The following is a 15,074-nucleotide window of genomic DNA, read 5'->3' on the forward strand; positions in this document are numbered from 1 at the left end:
CAGGCCAGTATCATGCACCCAAGTTAAGGAAAAGGGTGCTAAAAGCAAATTCACACCCTCCTGGTCAAAACCGAGTTTGTTACTAAATCTCAAATGGTGGATCGGTGCAGAAAGGAACTATGCTATAATTACAATGAGAAGTGGAGCCCACGGAATAGAAGCAAGGCTCTCAAAATGTATGTTGTATATGTCAAGCCAACAATTACGAGACAATCAAGCATGTCAGCTACCTCCACCCATTGCTCATCACATACCAAACTTTGAATGACATCACCATGGATTTCATAGAAGATCTTCCTCCCTCCAACAAGAAAGATGTCATCTACATTGTAGTTGCTCGATTCACCAAGTTCGCTCACTGCATGGCCTTACTCCACAAGTACACCATTTAAACTGTTGTCGAAAACCTTTCACCACCATGTAGGAAAACTTTATGGAATGCCCAAATCCATCGTATGTGACCGAGACAATTCACCAACCATTTTTTGAATGAATATTTCTGCCTCTTAGGAACCAAAATAAAATAGTGTATAACCTACCACCCCCAAACCAATAGTCAAACCAAAGTAGTAAATTGAATCATTGAAACATACCTTTGTTGTTTTGCCTAAGAGAATCCCAAGTCATGGGCTGACTATCTACCTTAAGCCGAATGGTCTTATAACACCTCATTTCACTCCTCAACACAAATAACACTCTATTAAGTTTTTTATGGTCAGCCCTCTCCTAAAACCTTATTTTATGAGGAATGATACATCATGTTCCGAGAGGTAGACTAACAATTGAGGACGAGAGATAAACTTTTTCATCTCTTGAAGAATAATTTAGTAAGAGCCCAAAATAGAATGTGGCAACTTCATAACAAGAATCAGAAGGATAGAGAGTTTAAGATTGAGGATTGGGTATAGTTCAAAAGGAGATCTAAAAAGCAACTACCCGAGCAGGAGTGAGAGTGCACAAACTTACTCACCGCTATTATGGCCTTTACCAAGTCTTGAAGCAGATTGAACCCATTGCTTACAAACTCAAGCTGCCCCCGTCAATCTAAATCCACCCGGTGTTTCATGTGTCTAGGCTTAAGGCACACAATGGGGATCCTCCTGAAGGAGTTGCAACCTCTCCCAATTCGGTTGAATCTCGAAGGCCGATTCAAATTCTAAAAACTCAAAAAATACATGATCGCCAAGTGAAGAAGCACCTTATCGAATGTGATGGATAAGAAACTTTCACTTGGGAGTTTGATTATGATCTTCGAAGAAAATTTGGTTTTACCTAAGCAAGTGTTATTATTTTAATTATGCCTTGTTATTTGTAATGCTTTTATGAGAGCTCTTTTAGTCTATAAAAACAACTCATTTTGATGTATTTGAATGTGTTGAATGAAATATATTTTTCTCTCTTTTCTCTTCTTTCTTTGGTTAATGCCCCTCCCTCTTTTGTAAATATTCTTGTTTTCTTTGTGAAAAATATATGGTAGTGTTGTACAGTGATATCTTATGGTGGTATACACTATTGTTTGTATGGATCTAGTAATTAAACATTAAATCCAACCGCACATGTGTTTAACATGATTTATTTACTAAGTGAGAAGCTATTATCATGTTTAATACGGCATAAGATTTCAATTGTGAGACGCTGAAAATCAATGCCTCGTAATTCATGAAAACAAGGGTGGTTTAAAAATGGTATGAACACATTAAAGTAATAATAGAATATGCTAAACATGATCCAGATTTTGCTTTGGGACTTAAGATCTATGTGGGTGTACGGTGGTACAATGCCAATATATATATATAGTAGAAAGTGGATGTCCTTGTGTCTTATTTTGCATGCAGATTACATAGATCTATGTCATATCTTGAACCATGTGACAAGAAAATTGGGACGTCTTGATTTTAATAGGACAAAAATCAGTCAACTTCTATTGGTCAACTCAACAAATCAGTATTTAATGCTTTAATCTTCAAAATCAAGATTCTGTAGTAATTTAAATGTTAAACTGATTAATCATTTATAATAATAATAATGAAAGTCACCTTTCTTGAGCCAAGTTGGCATTCGTCCAATTGTGCCAACTTTGTTACAGCACCCGGATGCCAAGAAATAGAAAATGACAATGATCATGCCTATCTTTGGATCAGTCCAGGTGCCCAGAAAAGATGATCAGTAAGTGAAGAGATTGTGGAAAAAAAAAAGCCTGTTGAGGAAGAAAATTTGCCACCAATTATCATGCCAGTGAAAAGAAAAATGCATCGTTTTCATCATCAAGAGTGAATTTTCACAATATGGATTACATAATAGACATAACTTTATTGGGGTGGTTACTCATGTGGTCAGTGGGGTCCTGTGTCAAGTTGAAGGCCCAAGATCGAATCCTACTTGGCGGATAAGGTCTCAGCACAAGAAGGCAGACCCATTTGTTGACTTGGTTCTAGGTGAGGTTTTTCCTTATAAAAAAAATAACAATATCGAGGAATTGGGCATGTACCCTGACTTTAAGAGTAAATGGATCTTGGGACAAGGCTTTAATGACGATAAAGATTGGAGCCATGGTTGGTGATCTTGAAACTCGGTTTTGTATTGGCCAAAGTTGACTGACTGACTCTGGCAAGATGACTCGATAACTCAAACAGGCCACCTTAATTAAATGCACACATGGGATCTGCTTATTTCATATGTAAAAGAATTTGGGGGTGTCCTAGAACCATCCAGACATTGACCCAGTCCTGACCGAACAAGACCAACGTAAGTAGTGCAAAGTCAAAGGATGTTTCCTAGAGATTTTCTCAAGGAAAATAAAAATTTTCAATTTTTTGCAAGACTTATATTTACTGAGAAAATCTGAATGCTAGATTTGTGACTACGCTTAGGTGATTGGAGACCGAGCTGGGTAGGAAAGCAGATCAGGTCATACTGAACATGAGCGTTTTTGCTCATGCTGGCATCGTGGCCATCCAATTTGCATTTTAAAAAGCTCAAAAGTCAACAAAACCACGTGGCATTCATCCAAAATGCAAACAGACGGCCACGATGTCGGCATGAGAAAAAATGCCCATGTTCTGCATGACCTGATCTGCTTCCGCTGAGTAGGGCTGCTAAACAAGCTGAATGAGTGGAGCTTGAAGTTTTCAACCTTGTCTCATTCTTGTGGTGAGCCAAGCCGAACTCGAGCTCATAATGAGCCTCAGTTATATGAGCCAAACTCGAGCTCATAATGAGCCTCAGTTATATGAGCCGAACTCGAGCTAGCTTGTTTCCTAATACATTGTTTTAGAGCTAAAAAAATAGGATTATAGAAAAAAAAACATTGGTTTAAAAAGCTAGAAGCAATAAGATTTTATTTCTAAATCTATTTTTTGCAAATCAAATAGTTCAATCATATGTTCTATATTACATTATATGATGTAAAACATATCTAAAATATATCTTACTGCTTAACAAGCTTATACAAGTTGCACCGAGCAGAGTACCTATAGTTCATGTTCAGCTTGCTGAGCCTACTTTACGACTTTGAATGAGTTCTTTACAAGCTGAACACGAGCGGCTGAGTTTGTTTCTCAGCCGTAGATCCGGGGCAGTTCAAGCAGCAGTTTATAGATTTATTTTTCATGAGAACAATTGGAGGACAGGATAGACAAAGAAAGCGTCAGTTAAGAGATGGGAAGTGAGAGTCCATGTGCAAGGGAGAGTTGAGCTTTTAGCTTACATCCACGGACAAAGGAGAGTTGAGAAAAAAATTATAAATCCATAATCAGAACACAAGGATAAATTATAAAACAGGGCATCATACTACATTGAAAATTACCTTCAAAGTTTTCCCCACATTTGATGGAACAAGTCATAAAACAAGGCATGCTAAGAATTCATGACACACATAGCACTGGGGATTTCAAGAAGTGCAGTGAGCTACATCACAAAGATTCGCAGAGACGAGGACACGCGACACAAGTTCAACTCACAAGACATGGATTTTTTTTAAAAAAAAAATCAATAAAGATCTAATTATTTATAATTTAATAGTAAAAAATATAATTTTCTTAAAAAATATCGAATAGTATTAAAATATTATAAAAACTATTAAAATGATACATGTCGGTGTCCGAGCGTGTCACTCATGTCACCAAGGGCCCATGAACAAAACAGCATGTCCATGTCATAGTGCCAAGTGTTAAAAGCAGCAAAATCCCTTTTTTTAAAAACTCACGAGAAATTGAAATTTTTTTTATAAATCTTGCATTCTTTTCGACAAAATATTGGCAATAAAAAAATAAATTAAAAAATATAAAAAATATTTTTATAATACAATATTGATAAAAAATATTTAAAAATAAAAAACACACTGATTTTTCAGGATAAATAGTTGTTTAAAAAGTAAATATCATGTTTAAATCGCAGTATTTATATTTTTCATAAATCTTGCGATATTTTGAAAATCTCACAAGAAATTGCCGTTTTAAACTTTTAGGCAATTTCTTGCGATCCGATATTTGTCACATGGACCCGTAACATATGTAGAGAGGAGGTAAAAGCCATGCATACCTTAAGATGAGACAAAAAATGATGTGGGGTTTGGAAATATGTGACATTGAAGATATTGGAGAGAGGAAAATGACAACCCTGCGAAAAGGAGAGCAGAGAGCAGATCAGGTTAGTAAAGTGATCTAAGATCCTCACGGTTGAGCCCCACAGCTAACCGGCTGTATGCTGCAGGTGGTAGGTGATTAGGTGCAGCACCACACAAAAAGTGTGAAAACACATTGCACCTGTTCTTCCCTCCTAAAAAGGGGGGGAGGAGAAGTCAAAATCCATTCAGACCTTCCCATGTGAAAGGATTTTCATTGACATGCGGGCAAGTGCTTTAAGAAATTCATGCCATTCACACGAGGTGGTATCCCATGTGTTTAGCGGGGTCTCGTGTCAAGCTGAAGGCCTAGGATCGAATCCTCTGACACATGGGGCAGCTGTTGTTCTGGTAAGGGTCCTCCTAACCCTAGCTTGCCTTTAAAAAAAAAAAAAAACTCATGTCCTTTCCCATGAAAGGGCCTTTCCTTCCCTCGACCCGTTTGTTTATAGGCATTTTGATGGAAAAATGTTCAGTTGACAGGAAAGTCTAGTCTTTACCATTGATGAAACAAGCACCACACCCAGTGGCGGAGCCATGTTCATGGGAAGGTGGGCATGTACCCACCCTGACCTGGAGAAATTTCTTAAGAGGGATATGGGTCTATTAGAAAAGTTTTAAAATTAAAATCTTGGTGATTTTGTTTACTACCAAAAGTGCCTTGAAAAAGTTTAGTCCCATATCTAAGAGAGAAAAGTTTTTTAAGAGGTCTAAATAGAGAGTTTGTTATCTATTCTCTACTTTAGTATGCCTTGAGTCTTTAGGTGGTTTGCGGACGTTGTTGCGCATCGTGCATCAATGGACGTGCACGCGTGTGTGCGCAAGGGCGCTTGAGGCGCAATGTGCATTTTGATGGCGCACTTTGCACTTCGGTGCGAGGTGCATATGAGGCGCAAATGTCCGTTTTGACTTTTCGGTTTTGAGATATCTGGCCGTTTGAAAGATTTTAATAACATTTATATTGAGTTTATGGTGATTTGTGGTTGTTGGACAGTTTTGAAGGTCTTTGATTGACAGTCAAAGGTGGGTGACCGTTCAAGGACCTTTTCATCCTAATTTCAAACCGTCAGGATTATGGCCATTAATCTCATTTATCTCAAAACATTTTGGCCTGGCTAGTCTATAAATTTCTTCCCTTTTCGTCTTTTGTATCATCAGATTTTCTGACTCTCCAGTTTTCTCCTTTCTTTCTTCCCGGTTTGGCTTGCAGAGTTCATGTGCGGGAGAGGTCATCTGTTCTTGCAAAGCAGTGACTCTCTTAAGGTTCAAGCCTAGTTGTATCATGGGAACTCAGTCGTAACAAAACCCTTTTTCGCATCTTCGAAATTCCCGGAGTGGGGCGATTGAAGTTCTAAAGATAGCAATCTTACGAACGTGCCTCTAGGCTTGAGATCTCTTTTCTGAAATCCATTTTATCACAAGGTTGGAATAACAATTTTAGAACTTCAATATGGCCTCTGGTTCAACATCCAACTCCATCAATCTGCTTAGTCGTGACCTTGAAAAACTAGATCGATTTATTGGGTTAAACTTCAAGCGGTGGCAATCAAAGGTCTCTTTCTTGTTGTCCGAGCTGCATATCGACTATGTCCTTAAAAAGGCTTATTCCATTGTCGTTGCTGGAGACGTTGAGACAGAAGAAAGAGCGAGAGAAGTGGCATACTGACAACTACCGACGCAAAGGACATATCCTGAACACTTTAGCTGATTCTCTCTTTGATTTATATTCTCCATTGGAGTCGGCTAGAGAGTTGTGGAATGCTTCTGAGATCAAGTACAATGCAGAAGATGCTGGTAACAAAACGTTTATCGTAAATCAGTATGTTAATTTTTCTATTGTTGATGATAAGCCTATACTTGCTCAAATTCATGAGATGCAAATAATGGCCTATAAGATCAAATGAGAAGATATGTATCTTGATGATGACTTCCAAGTTGTTGTCATAATTGGAAAACTACCGGATTCCTGGAAAGAATATAGGAATCACCTAAAACATAAAAATGAGAAACTCACTTTAGATGGTCTTATTAAAGACATCCGAATTGAGGAGGAGACTTGTCTTTGTGACAAAAAGAATTCGAGTCCTAAAGAGAGTTATTCTAAAGTGAATTTTGTTAGTAACAAGGGTGGCAAAATCATGAAAACCCCAAAAAACAAAAAGAATTTTGTGAAAGGAAAAAAGCCAACTGATAAAAAGAAAATTAGTTGCTATGTTTATGGCAAGTTTGGCCATTTTGCTAGAGAATGCAGAGAAAGGAAGAGCATTAGTCCTAAGCCAAATGATTCAGAGGAGAGACTTGTTACTGTAATCTCTGAAACCTTTATGGTGGCTGCAAATAAGAATTGATACCTGGATACTAGAAGCATTGTTCATATGGCTAATGACAAGAACTTATTCAAGTTGTATGAAGTAGTGGGGGAGGGATGCAATCTCTTTATGGGAAACTCTTCCTCAACTAAAGTGCTGGGAAAAGAGAGTGTGGAAATTAAGTTCACCTCCAGGAAAGTCCTAACACTTGAGAATGTCCACTATGCTCCAGAAGTTCGAAAAAATTTAATCTCTGCAGATCTACTGTCATGAAATGGTTTTAAGATTGTTATTGAGTCCGGGATTGAAACTGTGACCAAAGAAAAAAACTTTGTACGAAAAGGGTTTTCCACTGGTGGTATGTTCAAGATGAGCATAAATGAAGCTACTACTTCTGTTTATATGGTTGACTCCTATTTTCTTTGGCATTCACGATTAGGACATATAAATTCTCGTTGCATTCATAATATGAATAACTTTGGTCTTCTTCCTTGTCATGTTAGAATAGAACATAATCATAAGTGTGAGACATGCATTCAAACAAAGCTAACTAGACTCTCATTTTCTAGTGTAGAAAAGAATTATAAATTGCTTGAATTAGTGCATTCTGATGTGTGTACGATGGATAATGTTTTGAGTCGTGGTGGCAATAGGTACTTTATTAGCTTTATAGATGATTACTCGAAATTTTGTTATGTTTATTTGATGAAACATAAATCTGAAGCATTTTCCAAATTTCTTCTTTATCTTGCTGAAGTACAAAATAGGTTTAAAACAATGATTGTGCATTTAAGAACAGATAGAGGAGGTGAATACTTAGAAGGAGAATTTGATAAATTCTGTGGAGATAATGATATTATCCATCAAACTTCAGCGCCTAGAACTCCTGAACAAAATAGAGTAGCAGAAAGGAAAAACAGAACACTTGTAGAAATAATGAATGCTATGCTTCTTAATACGGGTTTGCATTCCAACTTGTGGGGCGAGACTATACTTACTGCTTGCTATATTCTTAACCGAGTTCCTTATTCCAAATCTGAAAAATCACCTTATGAATTGTGCTTTGGTAAGAAACCTAATCTTAGTTATTTTTGTGTTTGGGGTTGTTTAGCATATATTAAAATTTCATAAAATAAAAGAAAGAAGGTTGAACCTAAAGCATTTAAATGTGCATTTATTGGATATGCTGATCATAGTAAAACATATAGATTTTTAGACATTGTTAATGATGTTATTGTTGAATCTAGAGATACATCTTTCATAGAACATAAAAAAACATTTGATTCTCTTCTTGATGACAGTCGTATTATAGTAGATGAACATCCTGTTAATGACATGATTGAATATTCTAATGATTGTGCTGCTGAACCAAAAACTGAAGTTAAGCACAGTAAACGCATTAGAAAACCAACCAATTTTGATTCTGACTTTTATACATTTCTAATTGAGAATGATCCTGTGTCTTTTCAAGAGACGATGTCTTCTCAAGATGCTGCATTTTAGAAAGAAACTATTAATGATGAAATAGAATCAATTATGTATAATAATGTTTGGAAATTAGTGGATTTACCTGTTGGTTGCAAAATTATTGACTGCAAATGAATTTTCAAAAAGAAATTAAAAGTTGATGGTACAATCGATAAATTTAAAGCTCCTTTGGTTGCAAAAGGTTTTAAACAAAAAGAAGGTATTGATTATTTTGATACTTTTGCTCCTGTAACCAGAATATCTACTATTAGAATTCTGATTGTCATGGCTGCCATATATAAGCTTCAAATCCATCAAATAGACGTAAAAATGACTTTTTTGAATGGAGAATTAGATGAAGAGATATATATGAAGCAACCTGAAGGTTTTGTAGTGCTAGGGCAAGAGTGCAAAGTTTGCAAACTTGAGAAATCCTTATATAGATTAAAGCAAGCCCCTAATCAATGGCATGAAAAATTTGATAGTTCTTTGGTACATAATGGTTTTAAAATTCATGATGCTGACAAATGTGTCTACAGTAAAGTAGATAGTAGCTCAATTATTATTATTTGTTTATATATTGATGATATGCTTATTTTAGGTAACAATAGTGAATACATAAATCAAATAAAAAGATTTTTATCTTCCTTGTTTTGTATGAAAGACTTAGGTGTTGCAGATGTTATTTTAAGAATCAAAATTGTAAGAAATAATAATGGCATTGTATTATGTCAATCATATTATATTGAGAAAATTCTTACAAAGTATGGATATCTTAATAGTTCACCAGCATGCACCCCATATGATCCAAATATGAAATTGACTCCTAATGTTGGTGCAAGTGTTCAACAATTAAAATATGTCAGTGTTGTAGGTAGCCTTATGTATGCAATAAACTGCACAAGGCCTGATATTGCCTATGCAATGAGTAAAGTGTGTAAATACACTAATAATCCTGGTCATCAACACTGGAATGCAGTGAACAAGATTCTTAGATATCTTAAGCATACTTTAGACTATGAAATTCACTATACCGAGTTTTCTGCTATTATTGAAGGGTGTAGTGATGCAAGTTGAAATACCGACTTTGAAGATTCCAAGTCTACGAGTGGTTGGGTTTTTACTCTTGGTGGAGGAATAGTTGCATGGGGATCTAAGAAACAGACCTGTATAACTCATTCTACAATGGAATCTAAATTTATTGCTTTGGCATCTGCTTGTAGAGAAGTTAAATGGCTTAAGAATATGCTAGTGGATATTCCACTAGGTGAGAAGCTTATACCTGCTATATCAATCTTTTGTAATAGCCAATCAGTTATATGTAAAGCAGGTAATATGAAATACAATGGGAAGTCTAGACATATTAGTCTAAAACACAGTTTTATAAGACAAATGATTGATGACAATATTATATCATTGAAATATGTGAAGTCATGTCAAAATTTGGCAGACCCATTTACGAAAGGCCCTTCGAGGGATGTCATCAGTAAAACATCGAGGGGAATGAGAATTAAGCCAATTAAGTCATCACCTAAGGATACCCAACCTAGAACGCTGGAGATCCCACATGCATAGGTTCAATGAAAAATGAATTGGTGAATGACAGATATTGAACATATTTATGTAAGCCCATTACTGATGTGTACTCATGAGCTGTAACTAATGTGAGGGTTGAGCTAATAGCGCTTAATGAGTTTGTAGGCCTTAAGGCTAGGGTGTGTGTTACAGTACACCTAGACAAACTCACCTATATGAGTGTAGAAGTGTGAGTCATTTCTTATGAGAATTGGCAATTCTCTAGAGCACTCATGAATCTAGGGAAGCACAAGGCTCTAAATGTGCCAACATGAAATCCACACAATTAAACTTTTGGAAACCTATATATGATTGAAAAAATCCGTTAATAATATAAGGAGTTAAGTTTAAGGTAAGTCCACTTAGCACCTTGGTTAATTTAGGTTTTCTTTCAAAAAGTGGGGGTTCAAGTCTTGCAGACACTCTCACTAAAGCATGAGTTTCTATGCAAGCCAAATATATTTTAAAACAAGTGGGGGATTGTTAGAAAAGTTTTAAAATTAAAATCTTGGTGATTTTGTTTACTATCAAAAGTGCCTTGAAAAAGTTTAGTCCCATATCTAAGAGAGAAAAGTTTTTTAAGAGGTTTAAATAGAGAGTTTGTTATCTATTCTTTACTTTGGTATGCCTTGAGTCTTTAGGTGGTTTGTGGATGTTGTTGTGCATCATCAAGCAACGGACGCGTCGTTCGCGTGCACGCACGCGCGCATGTTTGTGCGCAAGGGTGCTTGAGGCGCAATGTGGCATTTTGATGGCGCACTTCACACGCTCGCAGCGGTGCAAGGTGCATATGAGGCACAAATGTTCGTTTTGAGATATCTGGCCGTTTGAAAGGTTTTAATAGTATTTATATTGAGTTTATGATGCTTTGTGGCTGTTAGACGGTTTTGAAGGTCTTTGATTGACAGTCAAAGGTGGGTGACCGTTCAAGGACATTTTCATCCTAATTTCAAACTGTCAGGATTATGGCCATTAATCTCATTTATCTCAAAACATTTTGGCCTGGCTAGTCTATAAATTTCTTCCTTTTCCGTCTTTTGGATCATCAGAATTTCTGACTCTCCAGTTTTCTCCTTTCTTTTTTCCCGGTTTGGCTTGCAGAGTTCATGTGTGGAAGAGGTCATCTGTTCTTGCGAAGTAGTGACTCTCTTGAGGTTCAAGCCTAGTTGTATCCTGAAAACTCAATCGTAACAAAACCCTTTTTCACATCTTCGGAATTTCCGGAGTGGGGCAATTGAAGTTCTAAAGATAGCGATCTTAAGAACGTGCCTCTAGGCTTAAGATCTCTTTTCTGAAATCCATTTTATCACAAGGTTGGAATAACAGAGTCACGGTAGGCAGTGCCCACCCTAACCCGTGTATGCCATGGGCAGTAATCAGGGTGGGCACTGGTGCCTGACCCAATCCCCCCCTTCCCCTTTTGTAACTTCTCACATAATCCCTTTTTTCTTCCCTATTTTGACTTAGACTAACAAAGCTCTCTCTCTCTCTCTCTCTCTCTCTCTCTCTCTCTCTCTCTCTCTCTCTCTGAGGCTAGAGCACTGAGTCACTGACCCCACCCAGGCATTGCGAGGCTCTGTAGCCTGAGTCGCTTGAGTCCTAACTCCAACCATGTTCAATTAGCATGTATTTGTTTTTTTATTTCAATTAATATGTATTTGTTTCAATTAACATGTATTTTTTTTGTTTCAATTATCATTTATTTGTTTCAATTAATTCAGTTCTTATTCACTTATTAAATATTTATTAGTAATCATTAATATATGATTTTTTTATAAGTTATTTGGAAAACTTATGATAAAGATAAATTGGTGAAAAACATAAAATTTATTAAATATGTTTTATGTGTTTCTTAGTTTAGAGAGACTTGTACTTGTTTTAGTTATTAATAAAACATTTATGATGTGCTTTGTAGATTTTTTGAAGGATTAACTAATTAATTGACTATTTATTTGTCCCTTTGTCACATTTTCGTGAATGCATTTCAAGGTCGAAGCTCACATTGCATCATTCATGAAAAGTATTTTCTTTGATCTATAAATCAAACAAAGTTAAATTTTGAAGTATAAATGCATGTTATAAATAATTTTTTATTACTGAAAACATATTATTTAGTTTTAATTAAGTTTCCTAATTGACACTATGTAGTTCTTCAAAAAAAAATTGTACTTGCTGATGTAGTTTGTTGTCATAAAATTTTTTAATTTTTATTTTGCATTTGTGCCCACTCTAGCTTGCATTTGTGGCTCGGCCACTGGCCACACTAATGGGGAGACGAAAAGCTGAACTGGCAGGTGTAGTTCTAAACTTTTCTCACCCTTTGCCCCTGGTTTTCAGTCACACCCTCCCCTTGTGAAACATTTTTCTCACCAGCCATCTTCATCGGCATCCCTGTCTAAAAACTCATACAAAGGGATGGGAAAGGTCATTCCCATCACTTCTCGTGAAACAAACTCTCTCTTTGGGCACGTTCGTTTCCAGCAACGTGGATGCGTCAAAGGCGTTTTGTGCAAAACAGTGCGAAAATGCCTCCTAAGACCCAGTTTGGCTGTAGGCGAAGAAAGTTGGATAAACTTTACATGGGTAAAGTTTATCCGGTTAAAAAAGTCTGACGTCTGTACACCGAATTCTTTTTCCCCTCCTAAAAAAGTTGATAAAACTTATCCATATAGTCAAGTTTTAAGAAACTTTTCCCTGTTTTATTTCGCACCTGGTGAAATGCCTGAGCTCCAGCTATCACAGGAAGGCCTCTTTTTCCAAAAGTTTCTCCTGAAATCAAACGGGCCTTCATGGTAGCCAAACTCATCCTCGGCGATTCCTCGAGAATTGTTCTCATCATCAAATCATGATTAATCGCCAAAAAAATCGATCAACTTTGGCCTTTGGATTCATCGGCAAATCGTGATTAATCTACAAAATAGAAAAACCATGATTAATCGTCACAAAAACAGCTATTTGCGATTTTCACAATTGGAAAGTGGAATTGAAATTATCAATTGCAAATCCAAAAATTCAAAATCTCTGATTTTCTGGTTTTCATATTTTTTAAATTTCAAGCTAGATGCACTTGAAATTCTGACAAAAAAATTATTCAGATTAAGGGGTCAATTTGTTAGGCTCCAACTCAGGGGATGCCTCTTTTCTTCGAAAGGGCCACTTTGGAGGGAAAGTTCTTTCTCAGGAGAAAGGTGTCGACCTTTTTCTTGACCAAAAAGTTGTTTTGGGCATTAATTAAGCGGGTCCCACCATATATTTCCCATAGACATATTTGTTTCACCCAAGGTATGAAAGAGGCCATATTTCCTATGAAAAAGACGCTCTTTCGTAAGAAAGGGCTTGAAACAAGTGCCCCCTAAGTGAATGGGAGGTAAGGAAAACGTAAACATGGACCAGGAGCTTCATTCTTCATGTGTTGGTCCCTTGTAATAATTACTGTTAACCACGATCATTAATCACAAATTTTTGCATAAATTTTAAGTTGGCTACTTCACGTTAGTCAGCTGGGCTACAATCCTCTTTTCATTTTTTATTTTCTTATTCATGTTGCGTATTTTAGAGTGGATCAGGATCCATTCCGCTTCCGATCCATTTTCAGCACTGGTGTCAAGCGAATTGTGGCCGGTTCGTCTCCCCACGTCCCACCGAGTCTACCCGTTACACCATTAAATGCTGAAACTGGCGAATAAACCCCATCAGTCACACCCGATTCATCATATTAATGACACGAAAACAAAGCATTTTGTGTAGACCTTCGACTCCGACTCGGGCGAGTTTATCGCTCTCTACATGAGAATGACCCATAAGGACTCGTCAGCCCAACACTTTGTTACCCAAAAGATAATTAACAAGCATTTGATCAAACCCATCTATACACTACAACCTAGGTCCAGCTGGGTAGGCTTAATTAAAGAGAACCGATCCAATTCAGTGCAAAGTAGGGATAAATCTATTGGTTTTCTAGGATACTACCATTTAACCAAATAATTAAGTGAGAAAAGTTGTGATATTGTTCACAATATTTATTTTTTTATGATAAATTAAAATCCTCACCGAGAATAGGGTCACTTAATGGGTGCACCTTCCTGCAAGGTAAAACTCGGGGTTGAGGACATAGCCTCTCGTGCCCCAATCATGATAAAGCAATAGCAGCCCCATGCTCTAGCGGCATCCAATCCTAAGCCTGCTTGACACAGAGCCTTGGCAACCAAGGTTCGATTCTCATGAGCGTCGTCCCTCTGCGTAAGTCAACGCGTAGCATAGGCATAGGGACAGGGGCCCTAGTCTCGGAATTTTAGGCTGTCAGCACCACGACAGTAAGTATGTCAAGCTGAGCCAGCACAATCAGGCCTTGGGTGCGGTTTATTCGGGTTATAAAAAAAAAAAAAACTAAACCAAGACCCGAGTCAAACCGAATAGACACAGGCCTTAATAAAAAGCCCAACCTTAATGCTAATAACCACCCACGTTGCATGGCTGCATGGACTCCCCCACCTTCTCGACGTTAGTTTAATTCTCTTTCTATATAAGGCACTATATGACAGATCAAGCTGAAAACCTCAAAGAGAGAGACAGATCACGCAAGCAAAATGGGTGCGAGTCTCGCGACCAAGCTGGCAATCGTCGTCGTCGTCCTCGCGCTTGCGGCACTGTTGGGGCCCATCTCCGGGCGGGAGATGGCGGAGTTCGGGCCGGGCATGATGATGGAGGAGGAGGGAGGGTTCCTGGTGTGCCTGGATGCCCTGGGCGAGCTGCGGGCCTGCACGTCGGAGATCATCCTCTTCTTCCTCAACGGCGAGTCGTACCTCAGTCTCGAGTGCTGCCGAGCCATCCGGGTCGTGACCCGCCAGTGCTGGCCTTCCTTGCTTTCCCCCTTCGGCTTCACCGCCGAGGAGAGCGACATCCTCCGCGGCTACTGCGACGCCACCACCTCCTCCCCACCTTTTTCCGCCGGGGGACCGGCCGTGCCACCGGTCTCCGCTGCTCGAGTGGTGACGGTGGTGCCCTAGCTAGCGTTCTCTCTCTGTTGGCGTTGGGTCTGTAATTGCTCCGTGTGGAGCGTCTGCCTCTTCCTTTTTTTTTTTGTTTTCCTCTCTTTTTCCTGC

At 37.9% G+C, this 15,074-nt stretch overlaps 1 pseudogene; it reads left to right on the forward strand.

Annotated features, from left to right (window-relative positions):
* The first annotated feature begins 14,558 nt into the window (after positions 1–14,558).
* On the forward strand, positions 14,559–14,978 carry LOC149838540 (egg cell-secreted protein 1.3 pseudogene; annotated as a pseudogene).
* The last annotated feature ends 96 nt before the right edge of the window (positions 14,979–15,074 follow it).

The sequence above is a fragment of the Nuphar pumila genome, chromosome 5, assembly GCF_984573655.1.
Source record: "Nuphar pumila chromosome 5, dmNupPumi1.hap1.1, whole genome shotgun sequence".
In the NCBI taxonomy this organism is placed as follows: Eukaryota; Viridiplantae; Streptophyta; class Magnoliopsida; order Nymphaeales; family Nymphaeaceae; genus Nuphar; species Nuphar pumila.